Source organism: Carassius carassius, chromosome 19, assembly GCF_963082965.1.
Source record: "Carassius carassius chromosome 19, fCarCar2.1, whole genome shotgun sequence".
Taxonomy (NCBI): domain Eukaryota; kingdom Metazoa; phylum Chordata; class Actinopteri; order Cypriniformes; family Cyprinidae; genus Carassius; species Carassius carassius.
In genome coordinates, this window is record NC_081773.1 from 5,262,492 (window position 1) to 5,275,209 (window position 12,718).

General features: G+C 37.4%; 1 protein-coding gene across 5 annotated transcripts in view; it reads right to left on the reverse strand.

Moving 5' to 3' along the window:
- myo1b (myosin IB) overlaps window positions 1-9,186 on the reverse strand; it is an 84,060-nt gene extending 74,874 nt beyond the window's left edge. For 4 of the 5 annotated variants that reach the window (XM_059499589.1, XM_059499587.1, XM_059499588.1 and 1 more), the window contains exon 1: window positions 8,921-9,185. The gene's annotated coding sequence lies outside the window, so the exon portion shown is untranslated. Of the gene's footprint in view, window positions 1-8,920 lie in introns of all 5 variants that reach the window. The other variant, XM_059499585.1, reaches the window with a different exon arrangement.
- Window positions 9,187-12,718: the final 3,532 nt, after the last annotated feature.

Here is a 12,718-nt window from a genome sequence, read left to right on the forward strand (position 1 = left end):
GCAAAAGTGGAAACTTGGAAACTGGTGTTCTATTAGAATTTCCAAAAGCTCAGTGTGATGCTTATCAACTATAACTGCATGTGAATGTGTGCTGGTAGCCTAGTAGCCCAGATTCCCCCACTCACATGACTACATCTGAAACAGCACTGGACCATATATTAAGTCCATATCAATCTACAGATCAAGACAGGAAGGATTATTTTTCCTGACAAGGACAGAACATCATGTGGAATTTAATGTTTTTTTTTTTTTTTTTTTAAATCGCCACATTTTGAAAAACTACTGAAGTGCCATTTTCATAGGTTGAGACGAAGAATGGTATTTAATCCAAAAATCAAGGATTTTGGTTCAAACGGATATTTGACCATGTTTATGAGCATTCTGAATATGCCCAACTGGTATAAAAAAATAAATAAACCCATCACAGACTGGATTCCGGATGATGAATCAAATGCTCAGGTTTCTGTGTCTAAATATCTATGCAAAATTACTAAATATAACTATTTGCCAGGATATTTATGCTATGAGCATATACTCCTGATTATGTAAATATTAAAAGGGTCATATAGTCAATTTTTTCTTTCTCTTTGGAGTGTTACAAGCTCTTGGTGCCTTCCAAAAGAGGGCAAGACTAGAAATCATGTTTATATCATGTTTATAATGGTTTTATGTTTATGTCTGGTCACTCCAGCTGGACAGGGCATCACAATATGTTAAGGGGCGTAACATTCCCGTCACACGCTTGAGGTATTCGGCCAATCACAATGTACTGGATAGTTGGCCAATAAGAGCACACCTCGCTTTTCAGAATGATGATCTTTGTAAAAATCAACGTGTTTCAGAAAGGCAGGGCATGAAGGAGAAACAATGTACAGTATATGGCAAATGTGTTTTTTAAACCTTAAACCGCATAAACATTTCATTACGCCAAATACTTTTCTTTTTAGCAGTATCATAATATTCTTTTAATTGTTAATGTATTCTATTTTTACTTTTTTTCTTGTCTCATGATCTTGTTTGACTGATTTAAATTTCATTAGCAAAAGCCTGTTAATGTTGTTAAGTTTGATTTCTGTGAATCAGTTAAAACTAGCTGTTTTAATAAGTCAATTCATAACTCTGATTCAATGATTTTTCAATGTTACATTTAAAAAATGTTGAAAGTGTAAGTATTAAGTGCTCATGAATAAAAATGTAGGTAATGTAAGCATCCAAACAGGTCAAGTATTTATTATTTTAATAACATTTAAAGAAAGAAAGAAAGATCTAGATCTAGGCTACAATGGCTATTTGTTTGAATGATTGTTCTACTAACTTTTTATCTTAATGTCTATGTATTTGCTATGTATTGAACATCAAGACTATGAAAAAATATATATTTTTAACTATACCCTGCTACAAAATACTTCCCTTTTTCACTATTGCAAAGGAATCGCTGCTTTAAACAAGCGGGTCACGCAATGTTTCCATATTCAGTGCATCAGGTCAGACATGCTTTCCTGCTCATAATTGGATGCAGTTGATGTGCATTAGCAAATAAAGGCATCACTGTTGAAGCCAGATTTCAGATTCACCGCACTGAGCTACCCAAAACTCTCCACAAATCCATCAGATTAAGCCGCGTAGTATTTTTAGTTACACGACTGCCCTAAAAATGTAGCCACCATGTGCAGCACCAGCATTAGTATTTTTCTGGACTGACCTTTCAAAACTGGCCCGCACCCAAAACTCTGCATCTGCCCTACATTTCTAAGTGCAATGCCAATAATATATCATTTAAAAATCCTGGATGTGAGCCACGTGTGATTTTCCACTCACAGACAAGGTAGAGCAGAAAGTCCCTCCCGATAAACCCAGAGAGATGTACACTTAAACAACTCCGATCAAACAGACCCTTTTATAACACTTATTTAAGGACAATTCAGCTCAGTTTCAAAATCCATGCCCTTACTCAAGCTTAAAAAAAAAAAGAAAATCTGCAAATGCAGAACTAAAACGTCAACCTCACAGTTAGTGATGCCAGTGGAACAAGTTAACAACATAATAGGGTTTAATCGAGTACAGACCGCTGAATAAAGAGCCAGACACATGGCTGGTGATGGCAACTACAGACAAGCTTCAAATGAAGCGATGGGGCAAAGCCATTGTGGCTATTTGTGAGTACATGCAAGCACGCTCATTGCTCACTGACCCGAAGCACTGCTATGGGAGTCTGCACCATTTCCAGGGTAAACCCTGGGATTGACTTTCCACAATCCCACTGGAGCCAGGCTTGGCAGACTAGAACGCATCTCTGAATCCCATCGCTGGGATCTTTATCATTTAAAATAATTCTAACAGCAATAAAACTAAAATTTGTGTGACAGGATCATTGCTGGTTCCCAACTCCAAGTGTCTCGCCTCAACGACTAACATACTATGAATTTCTGCTAAGCCAGCATAAAAGATCATACATGTCCAAAATAAGCCTGAAGATAAAGAGCTTTCAAAGACATGTCAGGATAGAAAGAGACGGACTGTAGAGCTCAGTATGATGGCTATACATTCAACACTCTCTTGAATGAACAAATACACACACACACACACACACACACCTTCCAATATTTTCCTATGAGACATGTCTGGGACAGTGAAGTCATCTCAAGTCTGTTGCTTGCTCTTATCCCAACTTATATTATTCATGAGAAGCTGGGGGACACTATTATTGTGTTATGGTTGAACTTTACTTTTCAAGTGCCAATGACACTAACCCAGGTAAAATAATAATAATCATAATAAAATAACAAGATGATATTTGTGCATGCAAGGTAATGTTTTCTCTACTGTTCACTGCTTTCCACCATCCAATAAGAGTGTTTCTCAACTCTAGTCGTCCCATTGTTCTGCACATTTTCTTTGTCCTTCTTACTGAATAAACCGGATTCAGATCATAATTTCTTTAGAAGAGGAATCGCATACAAAATGTCCAGAGTAATGGCCCCAAAAAAGAAAAAAAAAAGAAAAAAAAGAATTCAGAGTTACAAATCAATGCTCTAAAGCCCTAATCGCTCGGGATTAGTATTACCTGGTGACCTCCAGTCATTTGTAATAATTGCGAAGGTTGTTTGTAAATTTGTAAAGTAAAAATTCCCACTCAAAAGACCTACAATATTTCGCTGAACACCGAGGTCCTGTGATGATATTAGTCCAGTGTGAATCAGCATCTCTGTGATTTGGCGGGCCGTATATAATTTTTCGAGGTTTTTGTTTCCTGTGCACCTTTTAATCCATTTTTCACAAAGAATGGAGTTGCGTTGAAGTGTCTGATAGTATTTTGTGTGCTTTCATATCACTACACCATACAATTTGTAACAATGTGTTACAAATAAATCAAGCATAAAGCTTATTATTTTAACCTGGTGAAATTAAATGACACCATGCAAGAAACTATATTAATTGTTTATTTTTTTTTCATCTGGACCATAGTACGGGACTCTCAAAGCCTTGATATCCAGGTATCCGGGAGATAAATCAGTAATTTCGAGTAAAATCACAGGTTCAGATATTCAGATGTGGGGGGGTAATTTCAAAACCACACAAGGTCCATAGATAATACTAATCCCGTGTGAAAAGTGAAAAGATAATACTAATCCCGTGTCATGTGACCTACAGCGTTAGTTGCATGGCTTCATTCACCCATGGCCTCATTGGAGAGTAAATTGTCCATTGGATGTGCCCTTCAAACACTCAGTGGAAACAGTAGGTCATCCGGATACTTTTTGCTAATGTTTTGTGTGAAATTTATGAATTTAGAAACGCGAAACTATTGTTTTTAACCTACAACATAAGTATCTTCAAGGAAGGACATTTAAAAAAAACTTCAGTAAAGAGCTCTAAACTATGAATTAAACCAATCACCTCCGCCATGAATGACAACATAAGATTCAAAGAATTAAGTAACTAAAAACTGTGTACAAGACATAAAACATACAAGATTTGTAATCAATTTATTTTACGAGGGAAAGAGCTACTGATCTTGTGAAGCACTGTGAATGATGCGAGTAGCGGTGTTTCCACTGTCAGGCCAGTGCGAGCCAGGGCTTAAAACGGGCCGGCTGGGGCTAATAGTCTCGGGCCAGTAGCACCGAGGCCAGAATAGTGCAGGGTTTCCACAGTCGAGCCTGAAGCTCCGCTGCGCTTCACTAAAACACGCCCTTTACACGCCTCTCAGGAACAACGTCACGCAACCCCATCATTTCACCGACAAAGAGAAGTTATCAGAAAACTAGGAAATAAGTCACTGGAACTAGCGCGATCACACACACGAGCATGATAAAAGCGGCCGTTTGTTTGCATGCTTTGTTAAATATTTAAATTCAAAAGCATCGATGTTTTACTATAGAATAAGTGATACATTGATCATAATGAATTAATTTATCAGGACTCAAAATTAGTCACACAGAAATAAAAGTATTTCTATTTTATTTATTTTTAACGCTTAAGCGTTATGAAAATAGCCTGCTTATTCAGTCGAGTCTGTTTTTATTTGTAGTACAGTAGCCTATTTAAGTCACATTTCAAATAAATGATAATATCTCTATTTTTATAAAAGCTCCCGAACAAAAAAAATCATTATATTTTGATGATATGCTACATGGAGCTAAACTCTCGAGACGAGACTTATGACAGATAATATAAGTTACTAAATAAATACACGAATGTGATAGAGAATAAGAAGCTGATTGTCTGATTTCTTCAAGCGGTCATATTTACCATGTTTACTATGGTAATGTTAATGCCCAGCGTGCATAGTCTTTTGCATCGCTTATAAATATTCCTGGCTTGTTTAGTGATTATAATCCACATCGGATCAAGTTATTTCAAACACTTGCTGATGACTGAAAGTGAGTCTTTAATGCTGGTGTTATAGCTGTAAGCTTTCTTTAATGATCTGCAGCGCTGGTGCTTTCCAGACGCGGAGAAACTCCTCCTTTGTTCATAACCCCTCCTCTAGCCCCGGCTGGCCCGCTTTGGCCCAAGGTTTTCGTCGGGCCAAAAAACCCTGGCCGTTGCCCCGAGGAGGCATGATCAACCCCCGAAGTGACAATGGAAACACAACTGGACCTGGCACGCACTAGCACACCTGCTTTTAGCCCGACAGTTGAAACGCGGCTATTGAATCTAAAACAAAGGTAGCCTACGAGCCTATTAATTAAAAAATCCTTCATTACAATTACACAATAGCATATTTGACTGTAAAATTTGGAGAGTGCGTAATAGTTGTTAGATTTGGAAATTGTGCTATGTCGTTATTTTATTTACACTGTGGCAAGTTATAGTAGGCATAAGGACTTTACCCTTATCTGTGAAGAGTTCTCAACAACCAAACATTCATCATCCCTATCTGTAAAACTAAACACAAAAAGAGGCATTGCTTTAGAGAAAGTGACTCTACTGTATGAAGCCTGTGAGACCCAACCCCCTCGAAAAGTCAACAATTCTCTTCAGCCTCTCACATCTGCTGATTGTGGTTTGCAAAGCACCTTTCCAGAGAAGAGCGCTGTACTTGTAGGCGTTCAGTGGGTGGACCAATACATATGCTCCAAGTGAGGTGAACAAGGTGCAAAGAAAGAGCGTTACATACAGTACTTGTCATTTCTGCAAAGTGTACTGCTAGAAAAAAAACAAAAAAAACAAAAACAAAGCGAGACTTTGTGAACTCCTTGTTTTATGACAACAGATAAATCGGATTTTGAGAAATACTTGCTGCACATTCACTACTCAATGTTAAGGGTATTATATAGAAAGTTATAGAAGACTACAGTTAGCCAGCAGATAAAGCCCACGGTTTCCTGTTACACTGATTAAATGCATTACACCCAGGGCTGGATTGGTAATCGGGCCATACCGGGCATTTTCCCGGTGGGCCTACACAATTTTTTTTTTTTTGTTTTGTTTTGCGCAGAGGACCATCACACAGGGACAGTAAGCCCCTTATAAACCATTGGTTTATCTCCTGTATTGACAGTGTAAACATCCAATCACAATGCGCTATAGACGGTACTAAGAAGTACTTTGCTCCACCTATGTAAAGATTACTTCATCCAAGCTTCTTCCTTGTCGGCTTTTCCCATTTTTACAGATGCTTTATCAAGAACAGGCTTGCTCTGCGCTGCGATGAGTGATGTGGGCCAAAAAGTCAGGCAGGAGGAGAAGAAGAGAGTAGCTGAATCGGTAAAGTGCTTGATAGGGGCTTGCAACGGAAGCAGGCATCTAACCTATCCTAATGTGTGTGCACCATGAGTGTACGTAAATACTTTTAATAAAAAGTAAATTGTGCACAAAGGTTTACATGGGCCAATATGAATAAATCTAGATTGACATTTAAAAAAAGACACAATATTGTCGGACCTGGCGTTTTCAAAAAACAAGATGTGATATGAGTGTGATACATATGCCGCGTTTCCACTGAAATTACCCGGAACATTTGTACTATTCTATATGAAATTATGAGTTGAATCCCATTGATTAAAAATGTATTTGCTATCAAATGCGTCACTCTACTGGTCATATTCAGCGCGCAGCTCAAAACAGAAATACAGAACATTAACTGTTAAAGTTTTAGGCTAACGTTATAATGAGTTGTTAGCCTAATATAAAAAAAAAAAAAAAAAAAAAAAAAGATTAGTTAATTGTTATGGTTTCCCGACGTTAAGTGTTAGCTATCTGTTCATCAAAATATAAAAATTTTTTACCCTGTTTATATATGCAAGGTGTTCGTTACGCATTTTCCCTGTGTGTTAACATCAGTAATTATAGTCGAATGTCTGACTTGACTCTTGTTAATGTATTTTGCCCCGCCCCCAAACATATGATTCTACTATCAGTCGAATATCGGCAAGATATATACTGTATGAGAGAGAGAGAGAAGTGGTGGTGGTCCGCCTGAACTAAAAAATGCCAGGACTGATTTATTTTGTCCCACAACTGCCCTGATTACACCAAACCCAATATTAGCAGTTCTTGGCATTGACTGTTGTCCGTGAGTGGTTTCCTTAAACTCAGTTCACTTGAGAGTGTTCACACCACAGCTAGCAATATGAGGCTCTAACATGACAGGAAACAATTTAATTTTACACTAACAAATATGTTTTCTTTTTACTTTTTGTGTGCTTTACATGAAGAACAATAAATGGCTCCCTCCAATTGATTATCTATCCCATCAATCCTTAAAATAGCACTAACAATTGCTCCAATAAGGAAGTGTCCACAGTACTAGGCTCCTTATTAATCAATCAAACCAAAAAATTTATCATCCTATCAGATGAAAGGAAACATGATCACAACCATTACACATTTTAAGTCCATGGGTTTTTAACATTTCAGGAAACATATTTTCAATGTTCAGCAAGAGGAGAAAATAAAGAAAGCATGGTAGTGATATTTTCTTAAGAAAATGCAACTGCCTGTTGCACACTGCCACAATGATGTTCTGAGTGTTCAGGGCAGTTTCTGAAAACATTTAGCATCATTTTATCATGTTGCTATACAGTTGCTAGGGCAGGGGTTACCAAACTGCAGAGTTTAGCTTTAACCCTAATCAAACACACCTGCACAAGCTAATCAAGGACTTCCAAGGTATACTTGAAACTTAACACAAGTTACGTAATCAGATTCATTTTTCAAGTAACGTAATAAAATAATGAATCACTTTTAAAATTGCAGTAAAATATCTTCCATTTTATAAAACAAGTCACACAAGTTACTTTGTTTTCTCATTTATACCGACAGCTCTTCCGTCCTTGTGTCGAGAGAAATGGATGTGAGTGAGGTGCAGAGGCATGGCACTTTCTTCAGACTGAGGTTCATTTCACTCTAGGTGTTAAAGGGCCTTTACAGTTGTGAAGCAAAAGTAACAGTACAATACTTTGTACAATACTAAAAGTGCATTACTTAACGAAAAAAAGTAACTAAGCAATGCAGTTCTAAATTCTAAAGTGTTCAAAGTGGTTGCTTGCCTACTGATCGATCAGCCAAACCCACAAATGCAAATCTATGGGATTTTATTGCCAATTTTAGCATTCACTAAGAAAAATGAACAATAAAATCTGATCACTTAGAAAGGTAACGGGACACCTTTCCCAACAATGATTTGAGGTATCATGTATCACTCTGTAGCCCAAACTGAGAGGAACGAGTTACGTGTCCAATTTTAACAGGTTTAGGAGTTGAACAATACTTAAGCCCAACATCAGACGAGCAACAGTGAGGTTTGTCTCAACACTTACCGCTAACAAGTGTGGGACAATGAGCGAAAAAAAGGCGCAGGGACAATGAGCGAAAAAAAGGCGCAAGGACACTGGGTTTGTTAGATTCAGGTCAAACTCAGCAGGCTTCAGGCTTCTTTGTCTCTGGCACTTAACTTTAAGACCATTAAGACGTTCACCCCATGTGCGTGTGTGTGTGTTACCATCTTCACCGTTCATGCAAATGCGCTCTTCTTATCATTAAAGTCTCCTGTTAATGCGCACGTTTCTTAGCGACTAAACCAAACATTAAACTTTTATTAATCAAGGCTCACATCCATTTTTCCTTCATTAACTTCTTCGGATGAGCTAGCTACTTCTTTAGCTCATTTAGTCAGTCTGCACTCTAAAGAAAACTTCAATCCTGTGAGTCAGTGCGTTTCAGCCTGTTCGTTTAACTTTAGAGCCACGCATCATTTTTGGAACACCAGCCTAACTGCAAAACAAACATGTTCAGAAGGTCCCATTTAGATTAAAATGAAAATAATTACACTCGGGGTCTCTTTCGGATTATTTCACAAAATGAATGAATGTGCAGCGAAAAGTTGTTCACCGCTTATTTGGCAACCTAAAATAATTTCAGCCAGAAAGAAAACAAAAACAACAACTTTTAAATGAATGAAAACAAAACTTGCCTCAGTTCTTGAGTAAAATGTCCCTTTTAATCCACTCTTGAAGGAAAATATCCCGCTCTAGATAAACTGGAAGAGGTGATTGGCGTGTCCTCTTCCCAGCGCTTTTGTCTCTGTGCGCGCGCGTGCGTGTGTGTGTGTGTCCCGCGAGCAGTGTAAGTTAGGGACGCAGAGACTGACTGAGACTACTGCTCAATGAACACGGGGAGTGGTGACTGGAGTACCACTGTGACAATCAGCTTATCCCAAAAAACGCCCATCTTCTCCAACCATTGAACTGAACTGCCTCAACTATCAGTAACAGAAGATGAAACGAATTGCTATATACTGCCATCATGCGTCGTCTTGATCAAATTGCATCAACATTGATTCAGGAGTTTTATTTACGTTAATAAAACAAATGGAATTATGCAAATTATAGTGTATTGTGGCCATAAGTTCAGTCATTGTGGGGACATTTACTTCCTATTTCTCAACAATGGAAACCCGTAGATACTGCAAGAAACTATTTGTTAGCAAACTATTTGTGATGTAGCTACTGTTGTGTTCTGGACTCAGAGTTGAATTGTTACCTCCTCAGTAGAACGAGAGACTGGACTGAAACGGCACTTTAGTGTTCCTATATGTGTAACCTTATGAGCAGAATGTAGCTTAGGATGCTTTTGCATAATGTCAGTCTGAGAATGACCAAATGCTGTTTACATTCATGTTTAAATTAAATAAATCAAGATGTAATAATAACTTCCTTGTTGCTGAGAAATATAATGCAATGATTCAGTATCAAAGCTATTTTATTAATAAAAGTTGCAGGGCAAAGGCATGAGGCAATAGCTCTGCGATGGCCATAACAGGAACCCAATGCCACTTCGAGCCCCCAAAATTTTTATTTGGAGATAAATAAATAAATTGTGCCCAAGGACCAGACCATTTTCCACAACTGGATTAAGGTAAAAAAAAAAAAAAAAAGTAAGAAGAAGAAGAAGAGGATGATTAAATATATATATATATATATATATATATATATATATATATATATATATATATATATATATATATATATATATATATATACACACACACATACACACATATATACATATGTACATATATATATATATATATATATATATATATATATATATATATATATATATATATAATTTTTTTTTTTTTTTATCATCTTCATATATATATTTCAAGGGAAGTTGCCAAGTCAAATCTGTTCAAATGTATTTTACAATTACACTACATTACATTTAGCGGAAGCTTTTATCCAAAGCGACTTACAAATAAGGACAATGGAAGCAATCAAAAGCAACCAAAGAGCAATAATATGCAAGTGCTATGACAAGTCTCAGTTAGCATAACACAGTTCAATGTAGCAAGTTCTAAATGTTTAGTTTGAAGGTTAAAGTTTATAATAATAATAAATAGATAAAACTGAATTAGAATAAAGAGTGCTAGAGTTAAAACGTCAAATAAAGATGGAAGAGATGTGTTTTTAGCCATTTCTAAAACATGGCTTAAAACTCAGCTGCTCGAATTAAGTTTGGCAGGTCATTCCATCAGGAGGGAAAAGTTGTAAAAGTATGTGAAAGTGATTTTGTGCCTCTTTGGGATGGCACAATAAAGTGATGTTCACTTGCAGAACGCAAGCTTCTAGAGGGCACATAAGTCTGTAGTAATTTAGGTAAAGGGGTGCAGTAGTGGTTTTGTAGGCAAACATTAATGCCTTGAATTTTATGAGAGCAGCTGCCGCAGTCTGAATTAATTGTAAAGGTTTGATAGAACTGGTTGGAAGACCTGCCAAGAGGGCATTGCAATAGTCCAGCCTGGACAGAACAAGAGCTTGAACAAGGAGTTGTGAAGCATGTTCCGAAAGAAAGGGTCTGATCTTCTTGTTGCTGAAAAAAGCTGAAATCTGCAGGCCAGGACAATTTTAATTATGCGCTCTGAGAAAGTCAGCTGATCATCAATCATAACTCTAAGGTTTGTGGCTGTTTTTGAAGGTGTTATGGTTGATGTGCCTAACTGGATGGTGAAATTGTGATGAAGTGATGGGTTTGTTAAAACCACAAACAGTTCTGTCTTGGCAAGGTTGAGTTGAAGGTGATGGTCCATCATCCAGCAAGAAATGTCTGTTAGACAAGCTGAGATGCGAATAGCTACCGTCGGATCATTAGGATGGAATGAGAGGTAGAGTTAAGTGTCATCAGCATAGCAGTGGTATGAAAAGCTATGTTTCTGAATGACAGAACCTAATGATGCCATGTAGCCAGAGAAGAGAAGTGGTCTAAGAACTGAGCCCTGAGGCACCCCAATAGTTAGATGTTGGACTTGGACACCTACTCCTTACCAATATACCTTGAAAGACCTATCTAAGAGGTAAGACTCAAACCACTGGAGTGTGGTTCCCTGAGATGGCCTTTGCACAAATATATCTGCACCTGTATGATCGCTCGTGGACAGTCTTTAAAAATTCAGAGAACGCATTCAATTCCTAGTAAGAAATTGCAAACAAGCTTGGTGTCGTTGACAAGTTTTCCAAAGTCATGAAAAGAATGAAAGGAACGAGAAAAGATTTAGTGTAGCAAGTACCAAATGCATGTGATTTAAATAAATGTTACACCAAACTGCTGCTGTTGTTGTTCTTTCAATAAGCAAATTTAAAGGGCATACAATAAATTAAATCCCAAATGAACATGTTTCAGTTCGCAGAAGTGAAGTAATGGAAATGTGCATGGCCTTGGCAGTCCCACATATACATATACATATACATATACATATACATATACATATACATATACATATACATATACATATACATATACATACGAAGAGTTTGGTTCCAAAACGTTTTTTTTTTTTTTTAACTGAGTTTATGCCAAAATCTGTATTGTATCTGATCGTTATTGAAAAGATTTCTTTTTTATTTTAAGCAAAATGTGATATGCACAGATTTATTAGGTTATGTTGTCTCACATTTTTCCAAACCGCGGCAAAAGCAAGTCACCCTTTTCTGACAAATGCAATATATCCGCTCAACCAATCACAGCGCAATCATTCCACGCACTCTAGACAGTTATGGTAGCACTTTGAATACACCAGTCATCTTAGTTTTCCTCATTTACTTTGTACTTTGTGATCAACAAACAAGGGCTGTTACAAGCTCTTGGTACATGAAGAAGATTTGTAAAGATGCAAAGACTATAAAGTCTCAAATCCAAAGAGATATTCTTTATCAAAGTTAAGACTCTGCCATGGCCCCCTAAAACGGCTCATTCAAACATGCTCCCACATGTCTACGTCACTATGTGGGAAATTTGCATAATGCCGCCCAAATGTTCTTGCAAAGAAAGAAGGTGGTTTCAGTAATCGCAGTAAGTGTCGAAGTAGCCATATCAAGGAGATGCTATGTGTTTATAGGAGAAAGCAAAAGCACCTTATTTGGTCTTTCCGAAAGTAGATGCATTAAGGAACCTTTAAGATTACTTACAACAGAACAGCAACACATTTTACAGATGACCGTTTGGTGAACATAGAAGAGGAGGTCATTCTGACTTTGCTATGACAATCCGGTGCTTCTGAATCAGCTACTGTAAATATGCTTCGTTATTAGTTAAAGTATTTGCTATTGAATGTTCAAATGCAGAGTTTTGCGTGTCGTGTGTGTGTGTGTGTCTGTGCACGTGCGTGCGTGTGTGTGTGAGAGAGAGAGAGAGAGAAAGACAGAGAGAGAGACAGGGTCACACAGTGGAGTCAGCTGTCTTAACCGTCCATGTCTTGTGTACTGCAAACATA